Source organism: Microtus oregoni, unplaced genomic scaffold, assembly GCF_018167655.1.
Source record: "Microtus oregoni isolate MIOR12 unplaced genomic scaffold, Mior012 000012F_ref0000307, whole genome shotgun sequence".
Taxonomy (NCBI): Eukaryota; Metazoa; Chordata; class Mammalia; order Rodentia; family Cricetidae; genus Microtus; species Microtus oregoni.
This window is the reverse complement of record NW_024543071.1, coordinates 21,123,155-21,149,499: the sequence shown is the minus strand read 5'-3', so window position 1 is coordinate 21,149,499 and position 26,345 is coordinate 21,123,155. Positions and strand designations below refer to the sequence as shown.

General features: G+C 36.7%; 1 pseudogene; it reads left to right on the top strand.

Moving 5' to 3' along the window:
* Positions 1 to 25,564, top strand: part of LOC121453989 — a 32,344-nt pseudogene extending 6,780 nt beyond the window's left edge.
* The last annotated feature ends 781 nt before the right edge of the window (positions 25,565 to 26,345 follow it).

Genomic DNA, 26,345 nt, shown 5'->3' with positions numbered 1-26,345 from the left:
TAAATAAAAATAATTTTTCAGATAATAGCACGTAATTCAGGTTAAACCAGCCAGTAAAATAGACGTGATCTCTTCTTATTTAACTAGTGAGTTTGAAGATGAACTGAAATGTATGGTCAATATGATTGTGTATTATTCACCAGGTAAATATATAGCACTTAAGAATATTCAAAATTATAATTCCATTTAAAATGTTTAACTTTCTTTCAGTAGTTAACAAAAGCAAATTTTCTTCTTCGTATATTTTAGTAACATTTGGTATTTGTTTCCAACTCTTCAGGCTCACCCTATGATCCCTCCTTCATCTTGACCTGTGCTCCCTGCCATGTCATTTGCTCCATTATTTTCCAAAATCGTTTTGAGTATAAAGATCAAGTTTTTGTTAATTTGGTGGAAAAACTGAATGAGAACTCTAAGATTCTGAGCTCTCTCTGGGCGCAGGTAAAGCCAATATTCTTTCCTCATGAGAACACACTATGGTCTTTCTTCCTTACAGCTCAAATTAATATGGATCATGAAGGAAGGAGGTAACCAGCTGAGAAGGGCTAATGTATTATGGAAATAATTCTTGGAAGGGAGGTCTAAACCCATAAGTATACAAATCGAAAAAACTTATATGCTGATGCCAACTAACTCAAGCCTAATTGTTTCTTATCCATGAATCTTCCTGTTGATTACTACAGAATTATTTCTTAAAATACTGCATTTGTTTTTATAAGAGTGATCTGTCATTCACTGTTTTAGGAGAGCAGGGCCCCTTGTTCTGTCTTGTCCAAGCTAGCTTACACCCGGAATAATCACACAGAAATTGTATTCATTTAAACACTGCCTGGTCCATTAGTTCTAGCCTCTCATTGACTAACTCTGACATCTTGATTTAACCCATTTCTAACAATCTGTATGTCACCATGAGGTCGTGGCTTACTGGGAAATATTCAGCATGTCTGACTCTGGCAACTCCATGGCGGCTCTCTCACTAGCTTTCTTTCTCCTTGAATTCAGTTCTGTCTTCTCCATCTACATAAGTTATGCCCCATGAAAGGCCAAGGCAGTTTCTTTATTCAACCAATGAAAGCAACGCATAGACAGAAGGACCTCCTACACCCATTCAAAGGACCTTTTACTAACCAAATACTTTATATTCTTTTCATTAAGCCAATTTTGAACATAATACTAGGGAGCTTTATTTCAGTATAGACATAATATTCTCTGAAAGGAGGAAGAGTATTAATGGCAAAGAAAGCTGACAGTATACACTGAGTACTCCTGTCATTCAATGGGTCAGTTGGGATTCTAGTTTATAGGTTGTCAGTAAAAATGGATAGATGTATGTTTTAATGCTATTTGGACCATAAATATCCTCATCGAATTGTTCTAGTATGAACAAAAGTTTCTTGCTCTCTGCATATAAAATGATTGTTTGATCAAAGAGAAAACCCTAAGGCCTATGTGGTGCAATTAATTTTAGCACACACACATTTTTTTAAGCCAAACCCACCACTAAAGAGTAATTGCATTTTGAAGATAATCAATAGATATTGAATCTGGGGCACTTGATTTTTCTGTAAATGTTACCCCCAAATTTTTAACTTATATTGTCACTTTGAAAGTGTGTGAGTGTTTAAATCACATGTATTTCAAACTGTAGGACAGAATTCATTTGAGCCTTAAATGAGTTTACATGAACAAAATTTTTGTTAAGAGATATGGTGAATATGGAAATTATACTAAGATCATTAACTATTATGGGAGAAATTTCTTCCTCAAATCTCTCTAATGGAATAAAGAATGCAAATAATGAATTTATGATGAATATGAATCATTCCTCTATCTAGCAATTCAAATCCTTCATATAACACATTCCTAATATATTTTACTTAGGTCATCACAGCGTCTATTTTTAGTAAATTCTTGCATTTCCTTGAAGGTTTGCAATATGTTCCCTGTTCTGATTGATTATTGTCCAGGGACCCATAATTCATATTATAAAAACTTGACTTCTATTCAGAGTTACCTTTCAGCAAAAATAAAAGAACATGAGGAATCCTTGGATGCTACCAACCCTCGGGACTTTATTGATTATTTCCTAATTGAAATAAAGCAGGTACAGTGTTAATATTCATTTTTCAATTATTAAATTGGTCAAGCATTTTATACTTCATTGAAGTGATGTTTAAAACCATGTCAGTATCATTTGAAAAACAATTTAGTATTGTTTATATGTGTGTAAGCCTGAAAAAATGGATAAAATTGTTAATAAGAGCACATTGCCCCCATTCTATTATTTAAAATCAAAAAGGAAAAATTCAAAAAAATCTAGCATATTAGAAAAACAACACAAAAGGCAAACAAAAGGAAACAAATTTCAATATAGTCATAAATCATAAACTTTTCTGTCTACTTTGAGCGCTAATATCATCAATGACTGTGTTTTGTACACTTGCATATCGTATAGATAAAAAGAGATCAGTACACATTTTTACTGATCGAAGCCACATATGACTTCTAAAGGATGAATGATGTGTACCATGGGGAATAGTAGGTGGATAAAAGAGTAAAGCTTTGAGTATAATTTCTCATGAGTTAATAAATTAATACCAGTGCAGTTAGAGATTGGGTTGCTGTCAGGATTAACTGTTAGCAATGTGTAATTTCAGAAAGAGTTCCTCCACAATTTTTTTTGCACTCTTTTTTAGAATAGAACAAATGATAAATATTCTGGTATGATGGGAGTCAGTTGTGCTACCATTATCTTTGTATATTTTATTAGTTGTTCAGTGTCTGAAGTCTTTGTCATTGAAATATTTTATTTGTATTTAAGATCCAGAATTGTGAGTCCCTGAACTTTGCTACATGTTTCTGATGAATGCTTTACCATTCTGAATCCTTTAAATTTCCACATGAATTTAAGATATGTTGTCAATATTTGTAAAGAGGCCAGTAGAAATTAACACAGAGACTGCATTTAAATTGTCAATTATTTAAGGGGGTTGAGCAATTTATAAAACAGAGATAATATTAACATATGTTGCCAGTCTCCAATTTGAAGCACTGACGATCTTCTAGTTTCAAAATGTTGTGTCACTCTACCAAACACACCAAGCCATTAACAATTTCTTTCCAAACTCCATGTCATCATTAGTAACTGTGAGTGTAATTTTTCTCTTTACGGACTTTCCTGTATCTCTCTGGCAGAGTATACAGACATCTTCTCAGTAGAGGGCATTTACTTTCTGTCTTTCGGCACATGCATAAAATCTTGGATGTTCCTAAAATTTCAGCTTGTTTCTGTACTGTGGTCTCCTGTTACTACAACCTTCATTTACAAGCAGGAGAACAACACACTCACTCGTCATTCTTTGTCTTTGCATTATTTCTACCTCTGACTCTTCTGAGTCAGAAACATGTGTGCATTTGTTTCTTGATGGCAGGTTTTTATTTTCTTTGTGCATATCTCCATCATGGAGTTTCTGATTTAATTTCATTTCTTTTTTTTCTTTTTTTATTATTTTTATTATTTTTATTTATTTTTTATTGAGAAAAGGAGGAAAAAACACACAAATTTCCTCCTCCTCCCAGCATCCCATTTCCCTCCCCCTCCTCCCACCCTTTTCCCCCTCCTCCCACCCTTCTCCCCCTGCCCCCACTCCTTTCCCCCTCCCTCTCCAGCCCAAAGAGCAGTCAGGGTTCCCTGCCCTGTGGTAAGTCCTAGGTCCTCCCCCCTCCGTCCATTTCTAGGAAGGTGAACATCCAAACTGGCTAGGCTCCCACAAAGCCAGCACATTACGTAGGTTCAAAACATCGTGCCATTGTCCTTGGGTTCTCATCAGCCCTCATTGTTCGCCATGCTCAGAGAGTCCAGTTTTATCCCATGCTTTTTCAGTCACAGTCCAGCTGGCCTTGGTGAGCTCCCAATAGATCAGCTCCACTGTCTCAGTAGGTGGGTGCTCCCCTCGTGGTCCCGACTTCTTTGCTCATGTTTTCCCTCCTTCTGCTCCTCATTGGGACCTTGGGAGCTCAGTCCAGTGCTCCAGTGTGGGTCTCTGTCTCTCTCCATCCATCACCAGATGAAGGTTCTATGATGATATGCAAGATATTCGTCAGTATTGCTCTAGGATAGGGTCATTTCAGGTTCCCTACCCTCAGCTGCCCAAGGAACTAACTGGGGACCTCGGCTTGGGCATCTGGGAGCCACTCTAGGTTCAAGTCTCTTGCCAACCCTAAGGTGGCTCCCTTAACTAAGAATTGTGCTTCAGTGCTCCCCTATCCAACCTTCCTTTATCCCAATCCTACTTTTTCCCCAAATTCCCCCCATTCTCCCCTTCTCCCTTTTCTCTCAGCATCTCCCCTTACCCTCATCCCACCCCACCCCCAAGATCTCACTCCTACCCCCTTCCCCCACTCCTCTCCCCCTCCCCCCACTCCTCTCTCCCTCCCTCTCAAGTTTGAAGAGCAGTCAGGGTTCCCTGCCCTGTGGAAAGTCCAAGGTCCTCCCCCCTCCATCCTGGTCTAGGAAGGTGAACATCCAAACTGGCTAGGCTCCCACAAAGCCAGAACATGTATTAGGATCAAAACCCAGTGCCATTGTCCTTGGCATCAGCCCTCATTGTCTGCCATATTCAGAAAGTCCCAATCATCCCGTTGCCCCAAGTTCTCCCCATCCTACCCTTCTCACTTTTCTCTCCCCATCTCCCCTTACTCCCCTCCCACACCACCCTTAAGATCCCGATTTTTTGCCTGGCAATCTTGTCTACTTCCCCTACCCAGAAGGATAGCTATATGTTTTTCTTTGGGTTCACCTTCTTATTTAGCTTCTTTAGGATATCAAATTATAGACTCACTGACCTTTATTTATGGCTAGAAATCAATTATGAGTGAGCAAATCCCATGTTCATCCTTTTGGGTCTGGGTTACCTACTCAAGATAGTATTTTCTATTTCCATCCATTTGCATGCAAAATTCGCGAAGTCATTGTTTTTTACCGCTGAGTAGCACTCTAATGTGTATATAGTCCACACTTTCTTCATCCATTCTTCCATTGAAGGACATCTAGGTTGTTTCCAGGTTCTGGCTATTAAAAATAATGCTGCTATGAACATAGTTGAACAAATGCCCTTGTCATATGATCGGGCATCTCTTGGGTATATTCCCAAGAGTGGTATTGCTTGGTCCAGGGGTAGGTTGATCCCGAATTTCCTGAGAAACCGAAACACTACTTTCCAAAGTGGTTGCACAAGTTTGCATTCCCACCAGCAATGGATGAGGGAACCCCTTCCTCCACAGCCTCTCCAGCAAAGGCTATCATTGGTGTTTTTGATTTTAGCCAATCTGACAGGTATAAGATGACATCTCAAAGTTGTTCTGATTTGCATTTCCCTGATCGCTAAGGAGGTTGAGCATGACCTTAAGTGTCTTTTGGCCATTTGAACTTCTTCTGTTGAGAATTCTCTGTTCAGATCAGTGCCCCATTTTTTAATTGGGTTAATTAGCATTTTAAAGTCTAGTTTCCTGAGTTCTTTATATATTTTAGAGATCAGACCTTTGTCTGTTGCGGGGTTGGTGAAGATCTTCTCCCAGTCAGTGGGTTGCCTTTTTGTCTTAGTGACAGTGTCCTTTGCTTTACAGAAGCTTCTCAGTTTTAGTAGGTCCCATTTATTCAATGTTGCCCTTAATGTCTGTGCTGCTGGAGTTATACCTAGGAAGCAATCTCCTGTGCCTATCTGTTGTAGGGCACCTCCCAATTTCTCTTCTATCAGGTTCAGAATGTTCGGACTGATATTGAGGTCTTTGATCCATTAGGACTTGAGTTTTGTGCATGGTGATAGATATGGGTAAATTTTCATTCTTCTACAGTTTGACATCAAGTTGTGCCAGCACCATTTGTTGAAGATGCTTTCTTTCTTCCATTCTATACTTTTAGCTCCTTTATCGAAATGAGGTGTTCATAGGTTTGTGGGTTCAAAGCTGGGTCTTCTATACGATTCCATTGGTGGACTTCTCTGTTTTTTAACCCATACCAAACTGTTTTCAATACTCTAGCTCTGTAGTAGATTTTGAAGTCAGGGATGGTAATGCCTCCAGAAGTTCCTTTATTATATAAGACTGTTTTGGCTTCCTGGGTTTTTTGTTTTTCCATATAAAGTTGATTATTGTCCTCTCTAGATATGTGAAGAATTTTGATGGGACCTTGATGGGGATTGCATTGAATCTATAAATTGCCTTTGGTATAATTGCCATTTTTACTATGTTGATCCTACCAATCCAAGAGCAAGGGAGATCTTTCCACTTTCTGGTATCCTCTTCAATTTCTTTCTTCAATGCCTTAAAGTTCTTGTCAAATAGATCTTTCACTTCCTTGGTCAGAGTTACCCCAAGATATTTTATGCTATTTGTGGCTACCGTGAAAGGTGATGCTTCTCTGATTTCCCTCTCTGCTTCCATATCCTTTGTGTATAGGAGGGCGACTGATTTTTTGGAGTTGATCTTGTATCCTGCCACATTACTAAAGCTGTTTATCAGCTTTAGGAGTTCTTTGGTGGAGTTTTTGGGGTCGCTTATGTACAGTATCATATCATCTGCAAATAATGAAAGTTTAACCTCATCCTTCCCAATTCGAATCCCCTTGATCCCCTTATGTTGTCTTATTGCAATTGCTAGAACTTCAAGCACTATATTGAAGAGGTATGGAGAGAGTGGACAGCCTTGCTGTGTTCCTGATTTTAGTGGGATGGCTTTGAGTTTCTCTCCGTTTAGTTTGATGTTAGCTGTTGGTTTTGTGTAAATAGCTTTTATTATATTTAGGTATGACCCTTGTATCCCTAATTTCTCCAAGACTTTTATCATAAAGGGATGTTGAATTTTGTCAAAAGCTTTTTCAGCATCTAATGAAATGATAATATGATTTTTTTCTTTCAGTTTAAAATGTGATGGATTACATTGATAGATTTTCGTATGTTGAACCAGCCCTGCATCTCTGGGATGAAGCCTACTTGATCATAATGGATAATTTTTCTAATGTGTTCTTCGATACGGTTTGCCAGTATTTTGTTGAGGATTTTTGCGTCGATGTTCATGAGTGAGATTGGCCTGTAATTCTCTTTCTTGGTTGAATCTTTGTGTGGTTTTGGTGTCAGAGTGACTTTAGCTTCATAAAAGGAATTTGGCAATGACTCTTCTGTTTCTATATTGTGAAATACATTAAGGAGTATAGGTATAAGCTCTTCTTGGAAGTTCTGGTAGAATTCCGCATTGAAACAATCTGGTCCTGGGCTTTTTTTGGTAGGGAGGTTTTCGATGACAGCTTCTAATTCTTCGCGACTAACAGGTCTATTTAGACTGTTCACCTGGTCCTGGTTTAACTTTGGTATATGGTATTTATATAAAAAAGTGTCCATTTCTTTTACATTTTCCAGTTTTGTGGCATACAGGCTTTTGTAGTAAGATCTAATGATTCTGTGAATTTCCTCTGTGTCTGTGGTTATGTCCCCCTTTTCATTTCTGATCTTATTAATTTGCATATTCTCTCTCTGCCATTTGAATAGTTTGGATAGGGATTTATCAATTTTGTTGATTTTCTCTAGGAACCAGCTTTTTGTTTCATTGATTCTTTGGATTGTTTTCTGTGTTTCTATTTTGTTGATTTCTGCCCTCAGTTTGATTATTTCCAGTCTTCTACTCCTCCTAGGTGAGTCTGCTTCTTTTTTTTCTAGAGCTTTCAGGTAGGCTGTTACGTCTCCAATGTGTGCTTTCTCTGTTTTCTTTAAGTGGGCACTTAGTGCTATGAACTTTCCTCTCAGGACAGCTTTCATAGTGTCCCATAAGTTTGAGTAGGTTGTTTCTTTATTTTCATTGAATTCAAGGAAGACTTTGATTTCTTTCTTTATTTCTTCCTTGATCCAGGTGTGGTTCACTAAGAATCTGGAATATATCATTATGCACCCCTCTGGTTTTAAATGTTTGTGTAAAATACCCTGATTAATTCTGAAAGCCCTGTCATATGAGTAATTTTATTTTTCTCTCTTACAACTTTTAGTTGCTTTTTTTCTGATTTTGTTATATGATAATTTTATGATATTTTGAATATATTCTCATGCCAGATCCTGTTCTTGTCTCTGTATTTCCATATCTCTACATTTATTATACGTAGATGTTAATATCCCACTCTAGTTTTTGGAAAATATCTACCAACATATTCTAAAGAATGTGATCTATGCTGTGTTAGTCTTTTTCTATATGCACTTTCTGAAGGCTGGGTTTCTTACCATTGCTCAAGTGCTCTCCTGATTTATCTTTATGTATCTTCTTTAGTTTATTATAGGCCTTTACAGAGTTATCTAACTTCTCTACTACTTTTTGTTCTTTATTTTTAATTGATCTATAGAATGTCAGTGTTATTTTTAGTATGTTATTTAAATATAATATAATTACACCACTTCTTCCTGCCCTTTCCTTCGACCAACACCTACCATGCACCAACCTTCCTTTGATATTCAAGATCCAATGTTCTTTAATGATTGTGGCTACATGTGTAAGTGCATAAGGATAAGTATATAAATTCAACAGTGTGATCACATTTAATATTGAGCATCTGTATATTTTAGGATTGACCACTTAACATTGGATAACCTTTTCTGGTGCTCATCTGTCTTTCTCCAAGGATTTTAATTGCAACTCATCATCTAGTCTTGTCATCCCAAGTAATTCTTCTCAGCAACATCATAATTCACTTGATGTTATAACTATTTAGGTTATATTCAACAGCCATATTTTAGAGAATTCATGAGTGTAGCTGCCCTGTCATATCTAGAAAAGTCATCCTGTAGCAAAGTTCCTTACCATCTGATTATTGCTATCATTCTCCCTCATATTCTAAGATATACCCTGAGCCTCAAGTGTAATGGGTTTATCATGAATGTTATAACTGGGGCTGAACATCCCATAGACAATTGTTTTCCACAAGCTAATAGGTGATAATTTCTCCTTCTGCTACAAAAAAAAAAACATATCACTTGTGAGATGTGAATTGTATACTACTGTGTAAATTGAGACTGTTCATCTGTTTCCTAGCTTCCCAGATACAAATGATCACACAGAAACTATATTAATTACATAACAATTTGACCTATTATCTCCAGATTTTTATTAACTAACTCTTACATCTTAAATTATCCCATTTCTACTAATCTGTGTATCACCACAAGGCTGTTGCCTACTGCTAAGTTTCTGCTCTCCTTCTCCTTTAGCAATGGATGATCTCTCCCCTACTCTGACTATTCTCTCTGTATATCTCTTCCATCCTGATTATATTCTGCCTTGCTACAAGCCAAAGCAGCTTTATTCATTAACCAATAAAAGAAACACATATACAGGAGGACATCCCACATCATCTCCCCTTTTCTGTCTAAATAAAAAGGAAAATTTTTATTTTAACATAGTAAAAATAAAATGTACAAAACATTTATCAAGCAAGAATAATAGTTACAATATTAGGTCCATTTACATTTGGCAAATTAAGAAAATAACTCTATTGTTTAACCTATCTTTGTGAGTCTAAAATGTTTTATATCTAGTTTATCCTTTATCATAACTAAGAAAAACTGTTACTGTAAATATCTGTCTTCAACTCTTCAAAGACTCCAGAATGATATAATTTTACCTAAGTAAGCAGGAAGTGCATTGCAAGCAGCTTGCAAACTTCTAGAATTGACAGAACATCTTGCTGCCAGGACAATCACCCAGAGTTCTTCTCTAATGTTGAGGCATCCACCTTCAGTATAGAGATCACTAGTATCCAGCAGACTCTTCCATGAAGCCGGAAATTTGAAAGACTACTTAGTCTAAGTTGGTACTTCATCAGTCACTTTCTTTTGTGTCCATCATGATGTCTGGTATTTTCTTTGGTGGAGCAGGAATACTGAAGTACTGTCTCATCTTCTTTTAGCAAGATCGGCAATCAATTTTTTCTGGGTCCTGCCCATCAACCTCTTTAAATAGATTGTTGCTCCCCCAAGCTGACATATATCATTATCAAGAAAAGTTTAAGTTCTTCAAACATTTTAAATTCCATATTCTGTAGGTCTTTGATGTGTTGATGTTTATCTATCTCAATGAAATATATTTCTATATATCTAGAAAACTTAACTAATAAGACTGAAGTTTGATTATTGTAATCGACAATCTATTAACTTGTATTTTTTAATTATACAATGTATTTTCAAATTAGCTCTGCAAACATATTATCTTAAACAAGAGCAGAAATACATGTACGAAATGTAACAAAATCAACCTTAAATTTGTATCAATAGACTAACATCCATACCAAACAAAGTGTTCATCTTTATATTATATTCCCCTTTAAATGAAAACAAATATTTAAAATCAATCATTTGGGAAATTTGGGCATAGTTTTCTTCAAAGTGCTTCCTACTATTCATTGGAAAATGTATTTTTAGGGTTCACAGAGACATTTCAGGGAATCTTGTCCCATCAAAACCTATTAGTCTGAAAGGAATCCAAAGGTTCTCATCAACTGTGAAAACAAAAGCAGAAACTCTTTCCAAAGCAACATAATCTTAGACCCAAATTTTCAATTCAAGAGACTTTATGTTGGTTTAATTTAGAAGCACCCAGAATCAAATGTTTCTCTTCAATCAAAAATGTCAAGGAAAACACAATAATATACATCATCTAGATTGCCTGTGTATATTCCATTTTTATGTGGATTATTTTATCGTTTTGACACCTTTAATCTACAACTGTGATGTGGGAAGGTCATTTGTCAATCTGTTGTTTCATTGGTTAATCAATAAAGAAAACTGCTTGGTCTGATAGGTCAGAAAATTAGGTAGGCAGAGTAGACAGAACAGAATTCTGGGAAGAAGGGAAGTGAGCCAGATGCCATAGCTCTCCTCTCTGAGGCAGACAGGATAAAGCTCCAGCCCAAGATGGACATATGCTAGAATCTTCCTGGTAAGCTACCACCTCGTGGTTAGTCAAGATGTGAGAGTTAGCCAAGAAGAGGCTAGATATAATGGGCCAAGGAGTGTTTAAAAGAATACAATTTGTGTGTTGTTATTTCGAGGCATAAGCTAGCCAGGCGGCTAGGAACCAGGCGGCAGAATGCAGCTCACTGTTCCTTCTACACAACTGTTTATATCTTTTATATTACTTTTATTGTCTCTTTATAGAAGCTGTTTTATTTTTAAACTATTTCTTTTCATAACAATAATCTTTTTCTTCTTTCTCTCAAACCTATGTACATTTTTTAAACACACTATGACCCATTCAGAGTTTTATTTCTTTCTGTATCTTTCTTTACTGTTTGTCTGTAATAATTTTCTGACCAGAATCACTTTTTTAAATGTTAAGCAGGCATGAATAGGACCAACTTCATGGCCCTGACTGTGTGCTCTGCCCAGTCCAACATGGTGGATTCATGTTCACAGGCTCTGTCAGCCATGCTTACTACCCCAGCTCTAGGGAAACAGTGGGTCTATGTTGCCATTAAGCAATTTGTAGCACTCTGCTTACAAACCCCATTTAAATGATCCTTAAAATGACCTTCCTTCAAACACAGAGCTATTTGTGTGCTGCCAGCATGAAATAGGGTCTTGGCTCCTAAAAGGGCTCTGCAGTTTTTCCTGCTAATGCTTTGTCAGGAAGCCTTCTATTAAAAGAGCCTAGCCATGCCTCAGCACACCACCAGCAAGCAGAAAAAAAATCTAAAAAAAAAAATGTGGCTACCAAGAAGCTGTGCTTGGCTCCCGTTTTGGTAGTTCTAGAAGCCCTATTTTCTTTAAGTTTTTTTTATGACTTATGGGGATCCATGCCCCAGAGAGTGGGTGCCTCTTTGTAAACAAGGACTATATAATTGTTTCCTGGCAGCACACACCCTAATAATGACACTGAAACTGTATTAATTATAATAGAGTTTGATCTATTAACTCAGATTTCTTTTATTTTTTGTTTTTTTCGATACCTGGTTTCTCTGTAGTTTTTGGAGCCTGTCCTGGAGAGCTCACTCTTGTAGACCAGGCTGACCTCAAGTTCACAGAGATCTGCCTGTTTCTGCCTTCTGTATGCTGAGATTAAAGGCATGTGCCACAGTCCAGCTAGCTCAAGATTCTTATTAATTAACCTTTACATCTTAAATTAATCCATTTATATTTATCTGTGTATCACCATGAGCCTATGACCTACCCATAATGTTTTGGCTTCCTATCCTTCAGCAGCTACATGGTTACTCTCCGACTCTGCCTTCTCTCTCTCTATCTCTCTCCCCCCCTTCCCTGTATAAAGCACTTCAACCCTTGCTATATTCTGCCCTGCCATCGCCAAAGCTGCTTTATTAATTCCCCAATTATAAAACCAACACATATACAGAAGGATATCCCACATCACTACTATGCAGGTATTAGGATAAATAAATGTGTATATATATATATATATATGTGTATATATAAAAAGAAAAAGATTTTCTGCCTCCTCCCAGCCTCCCATTTCCCTCCCCCTCCTCCCACCCATCTCCCCCTCCCCCAATTTTCTCCTCTTCCCTCTCCAGTCCGAAGAGCAGTCACCCCATGGAAAATCCAAGGTCCTCCTCCCTCCATCCAGGTCTAGGAAGGTGAACATCCAAACTGGTTAGGCTCCCACACAGCCAGAACATGAAGTAGGATCAAAACCCCCTGCCATTGTCCTTGTCTTCTCTTCAGCCTTTGTCCACCATGTTCAGAGATACGGTTTTATCCCTTGCTTTTTCAGTCACAAACCAGCTGGCCTTGGTGAGCTCCCAATAGATCAGCCACACTGTCTCAGTGGGTGGGTGCACTCCTCGTGGTCCTGACTTCCTTGCTCATGTTCTCCCTCATTTTTAAAACAGTTAAGTAATATACTGGTTTGTCAAATTGCATTCAGGGTGCTGTTCTTTTAGAACTATTTCCTCACTAGAGTAGGAAGCAAAGTTTCTACTAGCATGCATGTGTTCCCTTTGTTGAGCAATCCTTACACTCAAAAAGTGGTACTTATGAACAAAATATGAGCCAAAACTGCACCACTGTATATCCAAATGTATTTAAGGATATATAAATATAATTGTTAGTTTTTAAGTATATTTCTTTAGAGTTAATTAAAGTTAATTTGGACATAAGCAATGCCAATTTATGGTTAGAAAATCACATGAAGATGTATTACAAAAGGAAATAGATGAGTTTCTTGGGAAGTTGCAGTGAAGGGAATGTAAATTATTTTAATAGTATTAGCTATACAATATGAATACACTAGAGGCCTTCTTGTAGTCATGAAAATGTTATCAATTTTATAATTATAAAATAATGATGATTCATCTCTAAACTTGCCTCAGCATCTCAAGATGTAACATTGTTGACAATCCTGTAGCAGAGCATCTTTACAGCTTAGTTAAATCAATATTCAGTCTTTTGATTTATTCCATGCAGGCCATGACTGGGTCATGTTCTAGCTTCATGACTTAGTATCTCATTTGTATCTCATTCACCCTTCCTTAATTCATAGATCATGTTGCTATTTTACTCCTTAATGGAATGGAGCTAAGTCATCTTGACTGGGAACCTAATCTTGCTAGCTGTGCTTCACCTATTTAAACACTCTGAACTCAGTAATGAATGTACAGCTATACTTAGTCCATAAAAACTTTGAGAATATTTTAAATATCTTGAAAGAGCTTTGGAAAGGTAGCATTGTGTCTCCAATTCTCCTATTTATTCTAATTCAAATTATGTTTTCTTATTTAAGGGGAAAATGAGTTATGAGTGCCTTAAATCAAATGTCTACTGAATTCAGGTAGAAAGAGACTTGTAACCCTCATGTTGTTGTCATACAGTAGACATAAAGCATTAGAGTCAAGTACCTGCCAATGTTCTTACCATCTTTAATATACAGGGTTTCCTCTTACAAATGAGTCTTCTTATATCCATATAAAATTCTCCACAGTCTTACAGTTTAACATTGTACACACACACATACACACACACACATACAAACACACACACACACAGGTATATAATCTTAGAAGTGCAATTTTGGCAAATGGAAATGTAAGTATGAATAATGAAGTTTAGATATCTATACCACAGTCTCCGAAATGCCATTTATTTCAGCCACTGCTGTACCTTCTAGATTCTGTGATATCAACAATCTAGAATTGTACAATATTGTATATTCAATTGTAGCCTAGCTGTGGCAGGGTAGAACTTGTTAGTTAACAATATCAAATCATCCTTAGGAGAATCGCAATCAGCAATCGATATATACACCTGAAAACCTGACAGCCACCTTGATTGATCTGTTTGTTGGTGGAACAGTTACTTTAAAGACAACAATGAGATTTGCTCTCCTGACTCTGCTGAAGCACCCACATGTCACAGGTGAGATTGTATGTGGTAAATCAAAGCATTCTGGGAAGATGCTGGCAAGATGCTGCCAGTACCCTGTGTGGTGTTATTCAAAAATCTCAATATTTAACTTGCAGTTCCACTGGCTACAAAGGTGAGCACAACTGAGAAAAATGAAGAAACCACAGCTGAAGAAATGTCCATCAAAAATTGTCCTTTGTTTGTGCTTCCTTGCAGGCAGTCTGTTCTAGGCTCCTAAAGCATATATGGAGCTGTGGCTGAATATTGACTTCACCAATTTCAGGCTTTTAAGAAAGATGAATTCTTGGAATTACTTTCTTTATTCTCATAATTTTAGTTATTTGGTAAAGAAAAAAGAAATCACCTCACATAAGTTAATAAGTAATCGTAGTGTTTTTACTTTTTCCTGTGAAATTTTACATTCTGTGAAGAAATCAAGACTGTTTGGACATTTAGAAGTATATTTTCAATGATGTTGAAATTAAATCAGTATTTGAAAGTTTTACCAGAGTCTATAAAGGTTCTGCTGAACAATAATCTTTACAAACATAAAAAAAGTTTTCCTGTCTGGTGGTGCAGGCAACACATTTAATATATTGTAAATGACAAAAGGGAAAAGTACAAACTAGAGTGAAAAGACATGAAGTAATCAAAATAAGTATCAAAAATGAAACCTAACTCTAATATTTGATATAGGCAATGATATTTATGTATCTGCAATTCTCTCCACAATGAGTGTCCATATTACTGAGTATGATAATCTAAGATCTATTATAGAGAAGTGAAAGGATGCATGTGTACATGTGTACTGACATGTGTGTGATATGTGTTTGTATCAATAGATATGCAATTATAAATAGAATGTGGGTTTAATTGACATTTTCTTTTTCCATACCAATAATTCAATATAAAAACAGTTGTTGTTAAAATACAAATATATTTCCAAGTAGTGTTTGGTGTTGAACCTGCCCACTGATGATTAATAGGATAACTGGAGTAAAACTATACGGAGACCCACACACACCCTGTTACTTTTCTCCTATTTCAACATTTGTCATTGCTCCTAACCAGCTAAAGTCCAGGAAGAGATTGACCATGTGATTGGCAGACAACGCAGCCCCTGCTTGCAGGACAGGAAGCAAATGCCCTACACAGACGCCATGATTCATTAGGTTCAGAGACTCCTTGATATCGGCCCAACAGCCTACCCCATGAAGTGACCTGCGATGTTAAATTCAGGAACAACCTCATCCCCAAGGTAAGTTTATTTCATCTGTACTGCACTTCTGTGCTAGTGATGCTCCCAGGTCACAGTGTGGTTCTGGTCCTCTGAGTCACACTGTTTTTTGGGTTCTTTATGCTGCTTCATAACCAGGAAGGTAGTCCTACAGCAGGCAGAGACACAGTAGTGATAATTCTACTTTGCTCAGCCTTCTATATTTTGCTTGGACGAGGATTGGGGTTTTATATTTCCACATGATTTTCCAATTTTCATTCAAATTCATTCAAAAAAATTTTGTGATTTTTATCAAAGAGAAAAAAATTAATGAAAAACCTTGAGGAGGTTATATCCTGCATTATTCAAGCAATAGAAAAAATTATACTTTACCTGTGCTCTGTTTTTTTCTGCAAAATGATTTGGTTTCACTGATGTAGTTTGAAAATACTTTCTTTGAGTTTCAATGAATAATGAATATTCTTGTAATTGTATTTTTAAATAAAGTTGTAAAAATTGATTTAATTCCTATATTGATCTTAATTTACTCAAACTCCTATATTTTACTAGTTGAACACTAGTAAATAGAATGTTTTAAAATTTTGATCAGTACACTCAGAATGTGTGAGCAATTACAGACTAGAAGGTAGTTGGGAATCTCAAAATGTAAATTATGCTTTCAATTCATGATTCATTTAGAGCACAGATGAAGTTGACACAAATATGTAATGAAGTTGAGTGAGTGAATAGGGAACACGCATTTCATTTCTGATCAATGTAACTGCAATATCCACCTGTCAAACCAATGTCTGTGGATAATTTGGGATTTATTTATATATGATTAAGTTGTGGCAAAAGAATCTTCCTGAGATATGAATTGTGGTTTTTAGTACTGAAGTCTAACATAATATAACAACACTTAATTTATGACTCTACATATAACTAAATAATAGTAAATAGACTAAAAAATGGGACAGGAATGACTTATTACCAAAACAAGTAGATTTAATACTTCAATATAAAACCAGACACACTAAACCTGATACAAGTGGAAATACATATTAGCCTTGACCATATTCGCACAAGAGACGATTTTCTATACAGGACACTGATAGCCCAGTCTCTAGATTAACAATTAATAAATCGGACCTCATGAAACAGAAAAGCTTCTGTAAGGCAAAGGACACCCTCAGTAGGAGAAAACAGAAGGTTACAGAATGGTAAAAGGTTTTCACTTATTCTACATCTAACAGATAGCCAAAATCCAAGATATATAAAGAATTCAAAGAGCTCTAAATAAGAAATAAAAAACTCCACTTAAATATAGGATATATATATATATACATATATATATATATATATCCTAGAGAGAGAGAGAGAGAGAGAGAGAGAGAGGATATATATATATATATATATATATATATATATATATATATATATATCTTAGAGAGAGAGAGAGAGAGAGAGAGAGAGAGAGAGAGACAGAGAGATTCCTCAATAGAGAAATCATAAGTCACTGAGCAAACCTTAAATTTTCAAGATCCTTGGATATCAGGGAAATGTAAACCAAAAGTATTTTGAGATTTCATCTTATACCTGTTAGAATGTCAGATCAATAGCACAAGTAACAACACATGTTGACAAGAATGCTTAGCAATCTGGATGCTCCTACATTGCTAATGGGAGTACAAACTTTTAAATACACTACAAAAATTAATATGCATGTTGCTGTGAATATTATTAATCTGTCTACCTCAAGAACCAAATTTTCCACTTGATGGGCAAACACTGAAAAAGATGATCCATCCTACCCAAACCACACTTACACAACTATGTTCATAGCAGTTTTGCTTATAAGATCCAGGAACAAAAAAACTATAGATTGCCCCTAATTTAAGACCCCATAGAAAAATTGTGGTCTATTTACTAGTAGAATATTATCAGTTGCTATAAATATTATATCATGAAACTTGCAGGCAAATGGATGCAACTAGAAAAAAAAATCATCAAAGTAAAGTAACCCAGGCTCAGAAAAAACTAACATGGTATTTGCTCACTTATAAGTTGATAGTAGCTATTAGTTAATGGATAACTGTTAATCCACAGACCCAGAGAGGCAAAATAACAAGGAGGGCTCAAGGCGAATTACACAGATGAACCTGGGAAGAAAAGTAGAATAGATTTGGTGGGTTCTGAAGGCTATTGGGAATGGGAAAGGGGGGGGATCATGTTTGTTGGGTGATGGCAGAAGAGTTCATGGGACAAAATAACTAAAATTTAGTGGCATTTGGGAATCATGGTGGAAACCTTGTTCAGGGGAAAATCCCTGGAATCTGTAAGTGTCTTTTTAGGACTCCTAGTTATAGGGGCTAAGGAGCCTAAACCATCCATTTTCTACTAGGAGGCAAAGCTTCCAGTGAGGGACTGGAATATAAACTCAGCCACAAAAACTTTAACCAACAATTTGTCCTGCCTACAAGATGTTATGGGGTAATGGTAGCTCTGAACTTGTGGGAGTGGCCAACCAATGAATTGTCTAATTGAGGCCCATGCCAGGAAAGGAGACCCAAGTCAAACGCACCTGGACGGAAGCACAGTAAACAATTAAACCACTCAGAGACCTAGGGTAGAATGAAAAAGAACTGGCATAAAACAAAAATGAAAAATAATAGATGTTCTTTGAAGACAATCTGCTATATAGATCAGTGGTCGTCAGAGAGACTTCCGCTGGCAGTTGATGTGAACAGATGCAGACCGACAGTGAAACCTTAGGCAGAGTTTTGGTTCTTGTGGAAGAGGAGGAAGGATGGTAGGAGTCTGAGGAGTCAAGGATGCCAGGAGCACACAGCACACAGAATTAGCTCAGGAGGGCTACAGGTGCTCACAGAGACCGAAGCAGCCATCATGGAGCCTGTATGGATCTGCATGCACTATGTCCTCTGAAAGTAGCTTTGGTTGTTTATCTTGGGTTTCTAGTGAAACTCCAAACACTGGCGTTGCAGGTATCTTTGGCACTTTTTCTTGTCTTGTACCCTTTTCCTCCTATTATGTTTTATCTTCCTGCCTTGATATGGATATTTTTGCATAGCTCTATTGGATATTGTTAACTTTTGCTCAAATGACATTTCTGTGAGGACTGCCTTTTCTGAAGGGGAACAGAGTGGCAGTGGTTCTGAAAGAGAGGGTTAATTATGGGAATAGGGGGATTGTAAGGAGATGAGGATACAGAATATGAAAGAAGAATGAATAAAAAAAATTACATTGCTTCCTTTCATGTTCCATTAGTTCTGGTCCCTCATAAACAGCGTCCCTCCTGCTTGTATATGTGTGTTTATATACATAGACAGTATATGTGAGAAGAGGCTGTTCCATCGTTGACCTATAGGAATGCATCTATATCTGAATTCTATCCATGAGAGAAACCAATTGATGTCTGTGTGTCTAGACTTTGTGTTCCATCATGAATGAGTTCCTATACTATTTACATACAGTCCAGCTCTCCACTTGATTTCATGACCAATGTGACTTATATAAAGCAACTGATACCCTAGAGCAGCAGGTGTTGAAACACCCATGTCCAAGTGTGCAGGGATAGGGAACAGACTCAAAGTATTAGTACCAAAACCTAAGTGCTGACTTCAAATTCAGTTGAGGCACATTAGCCATAGCACTGTGACTTCTATCAGACTCCTCCCTGTTCCCTGCATGTTCTGTCTGTTGAGATGCCCCTGATCTTCTTTGTACCTACTTTATGGAGCCATGATATCTTTGTAACTTGGTGGCTTTGTGTGAATTGTTTGTAGGGAACGACCATTATAACATCACTATCATCAGTTTTGCATGACAGCAACGAATTCCCCAATCCAGAGACATTTGATCCTGGTCATTTTCTGGATGCAAAAGGAACCTTTAAGAAAAGTGACTGCTTTATGCCTTTCTCAGCAGGTAATATAACCTCATTTTCATGACTTTGGTGACATGAGGAGCTGTAAGAAATTTTACAGTGACACCTAAGGGAATCATAGAATTTCATTTTGTGTGTGATTAGTACCTATGCACTGTCGTTGACACCTCTTCCCTGCTGGAATCAAATTTGGAGGTTACACTTACTTCATACACTTCACTTAAGTAAAGCATGGTGGTAGTTATACAATTTCCAGTCTTCCTTTATATGAACATCTCATGGATACAAAAGACAATCATCATAGAGAATAAATGTAACCTAGCCTTTGAACAATCACCATTAAATAAAGACTGTCATAACTTTACTTTTTTTTTGGTTGTTTCACACCTCTAGGCTCAGCTATGTAGAAACACATTCCAAAAACTACACAAAAGCTGAGATGGGATGAAGCCCACTCAGGAAAACAGATGAAAAAGAGGTTGATGTGCTTGGACTTGTGTTTAGAGAGAATCACCCACGCCTGACCAAGACAATTGCTAGAGAGAAATAGACACAATTTTTCCCTCCAATACTTCAAATATAAAACACAAATATGAATCAACACTGTAATTTATGACTTTCTATCTGACAAAAAAGACAAAAATAAAAGACAAAAATTATTATCATTTTACAATCTCATTTATTGTTTGAGTTTTATATATTTACACAAAGACTTCTCTTCAAAACCACACCTATATTTCAACCCAGTCAACAAATGCCTTTAATTCTCACCCTCCACTATTCTCTCTTACTACAAGTTCGTACACATTCCTTTTTTAGTATACAACTAGTATACAGCACTTTTATGCCTCTTCCAGTTTCCACCCCTTTTCTTTTTCTTTATTTTATTAGGTTTAAAAAAATAAAAGATACCAAACCAATTTCCACTTTCTCCCCTCTGCCCATTCCCCTCACAAACCCTCTCACCCCACCCATAACCAATCCTCAGAAAGGGCAAGGCACATTGCCTTGTGGAAGGTCCAAGGCCCTCCTTACTATTTTTAGCCTGAGCAAGGTATACATCCAATTAGAATAGGATCCCAAAAAGCCAATACATGCAGTAGGAATAAATCCTGGTGCCACTGCCAGTAGTCCCTTAGTCTCTCCCAGCAATGAAACACACTCTTAAAGCACTGAGTGCACTATGTCCTGCTAGTGTGCTTAAGTTTAGTGACAAGTTCTAAAGAATGAATAACCTATAATTGGCAAAATTCATGATTGAAAACTGGATCTACTCTGAGTATCCTCTAGCTGCCTGTATTTCTTCATTTGAGGGGAGACTTTTTGAGCATATTCCCAGTCCTGGCTGGGATTTTGGCTAATGTTAGCCATTATTGCAAAGATAATAAAGGGCTGGGTAAATGAATCAACAATTAAGAGAATTTGCTTCCTTTGCCATAAACCTGAGTCAATAGCCCAGCGCTAATCCTGGGAAGCTCAGAACCACCTCTATTTTCTGCTCCAGGAGACCTGGAGCCATCATCTGAACTTCCTAAACAAGTAACTTTGACATAATCATTCACGCACACATTCTAACATGTTTAATTTTTTAAAAGAAAATAGAGAATTTCATTATACACACACACACACACACACACACACACACACACACACACACATATATATACATAATACTAGGTCTAGGTGTAAGTAAGTTCCAGGTTCCCATGAGGTCATGGAATCCTTGTTGTTGCGGCAGGAGACTCTTTGGAAGCTTTAGGGTCTCTGCTACTGCACCAAGTAGGGTGCTGGTCCCATATATTGCATCTTCACACCTACAGTATGTATTCTAATATATAACTTGACATGGATGTTCCTTAATGGATCACGTGATTTTTACAATAAACTCATAACATGATTCCTTCAACCTCTTTCTTTTTGTGCCAATTCATGCTGATTTTTATTGCTATAGCTCTGGAGTATAATTTGAAATCAGAGATAGTGATACCTGTAGTCATTCTTTTGTCATTCAAGATACTTTTAGTTATCCTGGCTCTTTTGTGTTTCTATGTAAAGCTGAAAATTCTCCTCTCAGTTTTCTTAACCCCTTGTGTTGGAATTTTTATGGGAAGGGGATTGAATCTGTAGATTGATTTGATATGGTGCTCAATTTTACTATATTAATCCTGCTGATCCATGAGCACAGGAGAACTTTCCATCTTCTGATATCTTTGTTTCTTCAATGTCTTGAAGTTTTTATCTTACAAATATTTCACTTATTTGGTTAGAAATACTAAAAAATATGCTTGTTTGTTTGCTTGTTTGTTTGTTTACTTAGGTTTTTTTGTTGTTCTTGTCCTCATTGTTTTAGAATATTGCGAAAAACATTTTTTCTTTAATTTCCTTCTAAATACAATTCTCAACTGTACATAGAAAACCTGCTAATTTTTCTGTGTTAATTTAGTTTACTGTCACTTTGCTGAAAAAGCATTTCATCTGTTGATGGTCCTGGTGTATATTTTAGCAATTTATAGCTATAATCATAACATCTACAAGTAAGGGATATTTTTAATTGTTCCTTTCCTATTTGCCTACCCTGATTTCTTTCAGGTGTCTTATAACTTTAACTAATACTTCAGATATTATATTCAAATATATGGAGAAAGTGGACATTCCTATCGTGTGCCTGATTTTAATAGAAATGCTTTAAGATTTTCTGTTTATGTTGACTTTGTCTATGGGCTAATGCTAAGTCACTCTTATTATGTTGACCTCAGTTCCTAATATCCCTAGTCTATTTCAGGACATTTCAGAGGAAGGAATGTGTTGTTTGGGTAAAACCTTTACTAATGAAAAGACAATTGTCTTATTATCTTTTACTTTCCTCATATGGTGAATCAAATTATTTGTGTATGTATATTGAACCATTCCTTCATCTCTGAAGCAAAGCCTATTTTAACATTGTACATAATCTTTTGAAAGTGGTCTTGTATTAGGTTTGGAAGTATTTTATTGAGATTTTATACATGATTGGTCATGAGGCAAATTTATAAATAATTCTGCAATACTTTCTCTCTGTCCACCTTCCTCCTCCTTGTTTTGTTTTTTGTTTTTGAGACAGAGTTTCTTTTTATAAAAGCACTGGTTTTCCTGGAACTTGCTCTGAAGACCAGGCTGGCCGTGAATGTATAGAAATACTGCTGCCTCTGACTACCCAATGCTGAGAAAAAGCCTTCACCACCCCTATCTGCCTGGAATTCCCTTTTTCAGTTAGGTCTTCATGTGGTTTCCATATCAGAGTAATTGTAACCTCATAAAATAATTAGGCAATGTTCCTTTTGTTTCTATTTTGCAGAGCAGTTGGGAGTCAATTTTATTTACTTTTCTTTGAAATTGATAAATTGGTTCACAGAGTCCGTCTGACCCTGGGCTTATTTTGGTTGAAAACTTTTAATTACTAGTTCTTTTCCACTGTGAGTCATAAGTTTATTTGAATCTCTTATCTTAAACCAGATTTAACTCTTGTAATTTGTATATCTCAAAAATTTATATCTGTCTTTTAGGTTTTACAATGTAGTTGGATACATATTCTTCCACTGTGCCCTTATTGTCATCTGACTTTAGTTAGTGGTTTTTTTTCGTATGCCATTTTCAAGTCTACTTTTATTAAATTATATTGCTTATCTTCGCCTTTTAGTATATTTAGTATATTTGTTAAAGATTTATCAAGTGTATTGTTTTTCCCAACGATTCAACTCCAACTTTCACTGATTCTTTGCATTGTCTTGTTGTTTTGTTTCTATTTACTCATTTCAGCCTTCAGTTTGATTATTCTTTCCATCTTTACCACCTGGACATTATTTTTTTTCCTTTTCTTCTAGAGCATTCAGGTGTGCAGTTAATGCGAGTTCTCTCTGTATCTCTTTCTCTTTACAACCCTTTCTTTTTCTCCCTTGCTTCTGTTTTGTAGGACAATGAGGTCTATGACTTAACCTTTTAGGAGGGACTTCATTGTGGGTCTTAGTTTTCAGTGTTCACTTTTATTCAACTTTAAAAGTGTTTAATTTCTCCTTTGACCCATTTTTCATTCAGCAGAGCTTTGTTCAGTTTCCATGAGTTTTTAAACATTCAAGAATTTCTTTAGGTGGTGGTATTTGTCTTTTGTCGATGGCAATCAGTTGGTTTGCAAGGTCTTCTTTTAACTTTCTTGCTTCTGTTGAAAATGTTTTGTGTCCATGTATGTATTCAGTTTTAGAGAAAGGTTCATGAACTGCTCAGAATAAGGCAGACCATCAATGATTATGTGAAAAGATCAGAAAAAAATCTGCTACACTAATTTGATTTATGTTGCTATATAATTATATGGATCATTCATTCCTCTGGTTTGTCTTTCTGGATAACCTGTCTTCAACAATATACTGCTTAAGATCGTATGTTATTTGGGAAAACCATGTACTCAGTGCCAGCATCCTGCCTCAAGGTAAGGGCCACTTAATGACTAGATAATGAATGCACACAATTAGCACCAAATAACATGAGCCATCTTTATTTATACATTATCTGAGCTTGTTCTACCAGGATTCCATGAATAGTTTTATTACTGGTTTCTATTATTGACATCTAAGAATTACATCATACGAATCATAAAAACTCTTTTATCCCCTCATCTACTACCCAAACACATATTTTCATCCTTTATACAACCTCAGTCTAGGCATAGAGTCTGACATTTTTGCAAGTTTAATTAACTATCTAGCCAAGCACAAACTGTTCTTACAGCACATATGTAAGCGGGCAGGTACGGTACTTGCAGTTTAAAAGTTAAAGGTTATAGAAATGGGTACATTGCTCTGAGAACAACAATATTTAAACCTCAGTAATTCTTTTGTATCTCTAGGAAATACTTTTATATCTTTTTCTGGCCTTCAAGAAGGTGCTATTGCTCTCATTCTCTCTATAAAAGACAAAGTTGTCAACGCACTCTTCTCCCATTTTCACTGTACCTTTCTACTTCCACCAACAAATTGTTCCTGTGTGTGCTTAAAATGACTTATCCATCCCAGACTTTACATTATATTTGGTCCTCTTGTAGTATACCATATCCTACTCGGTATCCAGGGACCTTATTCTCAACTGTTGGTATTGTGTAATTCCCTTTCTTGTGTATTGATTTCCTCAATCTCCTTCTCAGAACTGTGAGGTATGGTTAATGTTCCAGGTATTGTTTCCTCATGTGAACCCATTATTCTTGCCATTACCGTTCTGAGTTCCTTTCTTCACGGTGTATTGCTATCTACCTTTCCCTGAAAACAATTATGAGGCATATCCAGTTAATTTTTACTGCCTCTACTGATCAGGAAAGTTTCCACAATAAGGTATTGCAGTTAATATTTCCAAATAAGAAAATTGAGAAGGATTAACCCCTGAGGAATCTTAGGGGAAAGCATTGGAGGAAGAATGGAGTTTGCAGGGAAAATTAGAGCTGTCACATGTGTGACGGCCAAAGTGAAACTAAAAATCACCAAAAGATTCATCAATAGAATGAGAGAGAAGAGTGCACACCAGCCTTGCAGATGTCACTGTCCTTCTGTGTGCCCAGATCCACTCTTTCCTGAGAAGTTATATACTCTCTCCACTTCCTTTGCAGAGACCCATAGGACTTGCTTATATATGCTGAGCTGTGACTGGATTACACAGCTCCTGACATGCCATCTTTATTTATTTGCTTAAACAATTGTCCTCTAACCCACCCCTACAGCTAACCAACCATCCAATAACTCAGCACTTACATTAGTCTCTTATGCTAGTTCCAAACATACTGCATCCCACACTCATTCACCTACAAGGCATAGTTACCTTTCTTGCCTTTTTTCCCCTACAGGAAAACGAGTGTGTTTAGGAGAAGGTCTGGCCCGCATGGAGCTGTTTCTGTTCCTGACCACCATTTTACAGAACTTCAAGCTGAAATCTCTGGTTCCTCCCAAAGGTATCAATGATACACCACAGGTCAATGGATTTACTGTATTACCTCCCTTTTTCCAACTCTGCTTCATTCCTGTCTAATGAAGATGAGATGCCTGGTTCCTGTTGTGTTCTTCTCTGAAATCACCCTCAAACCTTGTAGTTACCACTTTCCCGGAAGGCATGCCGCATCCTTCCACATTCTCACAGCTTCTGCTCTCTAATTTCCCATGGAAATCATCAGATCTTCATTTTAAAGTCTCTGAAGTTATCGTTATAGATATTTGCCATTTCGTATTCTCTGTAGCACTGTTACTATCCCTTGTACTCACATGTAGCTAAAACTGTAATTAACATGGCTAACACATAAAATGTATAGTGTCCAACTATATAATAATTCACAATGATGTTTTTGTCTCTTGTATGTCCTTGAAAACACATATTAAATTTGTATTTCTGATTACAACTGACTTTCCATCATTTTAATAAGAGGTGAAAGAAAAAGGGGTTTCCAAAGTTCCTGCTGGACTATATAACAAGAAATTTTCAGAATGTAAAGTGGGAAAATGTTGAGATGGCTCAGACAGCAATGTTCTTGTCATACAGGGTTCAAGTACATACTTTTATGTTCAAAACAAAACTTAAAGGTCAGACCTGGTGGTGATTACTATTTATACTATAATGGGAGACTTAGTCAAAAGCATCCCTGGATAGAGTCAACTCATCTAGTACGATTGCCCAGCTCTGAGTCACACTGGGATACCCTGTAACAACACCAAAGACTGAACGCAGACGTCTACATGATTATGCAGGTGTACACACTTACATACACAACACACAAAGAGGCAAATACTCACTATTGTACAAAAGTTTGTTACCATACACACACACAGGCCTA